The following is a 1,467-nucleotide window of genomic DNA, read 5'->3' on the forward strand; positions in this document are numbered from 1 at the left end:
GGCATGAGGGTCTGCTATACAAATTGATGGAAAGTGGGGTTGGGGGAAAAACATACGACATTATAAAATCCATGTACACAAACAACAAGTGTGCGGTTAAAATTGGCAAAAAACACACACATTTCTTTCCACAGGTCCGTGGGGTGAGACAGGGATGCAGTTTAAGCCCCACCCTCTTCAACATATATATCAACGAATTGGCGAGGGCACTAGAACAGTCTGCAGCACCCGGCCTCACCCTACTAGAATCTGAAGTCAAATGTCCTCTGTTTGCTGATGATCTGGTGCTTCTGTCACCAACCAAGGAGGGCCTACAGCAGCACCTAGATCTTCTGCACAGATTCTGTCAGACCTGGGCCCTGACAGTAAATCTCAGTAAGACAAAAATAATGGTGTTCCAAAAAAGGTCCAGTTGCCAGGACCACAAATACAAATTCCATCTAGACACCGTTGCCCTAGAGCACACAAAAAACTATACATACCTCGGCCTAAACATCAGCGCCACAGGTAACTTCCACAAAGCTGTGAACGATCTGAGAGACAAGGTAAGAAGGGCCTTCTATGCCATCAAAAGGAACATAAAATTTGACATACCAATTAGGATCTGGCTAAAAATACTTGAATCAGTTATAGAACCCATTGCCCTTTATGGTTCTGAGGTCTGGGGTCCGCTCACCAACCAAGAATTCACAAAATGGGACAAACACCAAATTGAGACTCTGCATGCAGAATTCTGCAAAAACATCCTCCGTGTACAACGTAAAACACCAAATAATGCATGCAGAGCAGAATTAGGCCAATAATTATCAAAATACAGAAAAGAGCCGTTAAATTCTATAACCACTTAAAAGGAAGCGATTCCCAAACCTTCCATAACAAAGCCATCACCTACAGAGAGATGAACTTGGAGAAGAGTCCCCTAAGTAAGCTTGTCCTGGGGCTCTGTTCACAAACACAAACAGACCCCACACAGCCCCAGGACAACAACAACAACAACACAACTAGACCCAACCAAATCATGAGAAAACAAAAAGAGAATTACTTGACACATTGGAAAGAACAAACAAAAAAACAGAGCAAACTAGAATGCTATTTGGCCCTAAACAGAGAGTACACAGTGGCAGAATTTCTGACCACTGTGACTGACCCAAACTTAAGGAAAGCTTTGACTATGTACAGACTCAGTGAGCATAGCCTTGCTATTGAGAAAGGCCGCCGTAGGCAGACCTGGCTCTCAAGAGAAGACAGGCTATGTGCACACTGCCCACAAAATGAGGTGGAAACTGAGCTGCACTTCCTAACCTCCTGCCAAATGTATGACCATATTAGAGACACATATTTCCCTCAGATTACAGCGATCCACAAAGAATTCGAAAACAAACCCAATTTTGATAAACTCCCTTATCTACTGGGTGAAAAACCACAGTGTGCCATCACAGCTGCAAGATTTGTGACCTGTTGCCACAA

The sequence above is a fragment of the Coregonus lavaretus genome (assembly GCF_964263955.1).
Source record: "Coregonus lavaretus genome assembly, chromosome: 6".
NCBI lineage: Eukaryota > Metazoa > Chordata > Actinopteri > Salmoniformes > Salmonidae > Coregonus > Coregonus lavaretus.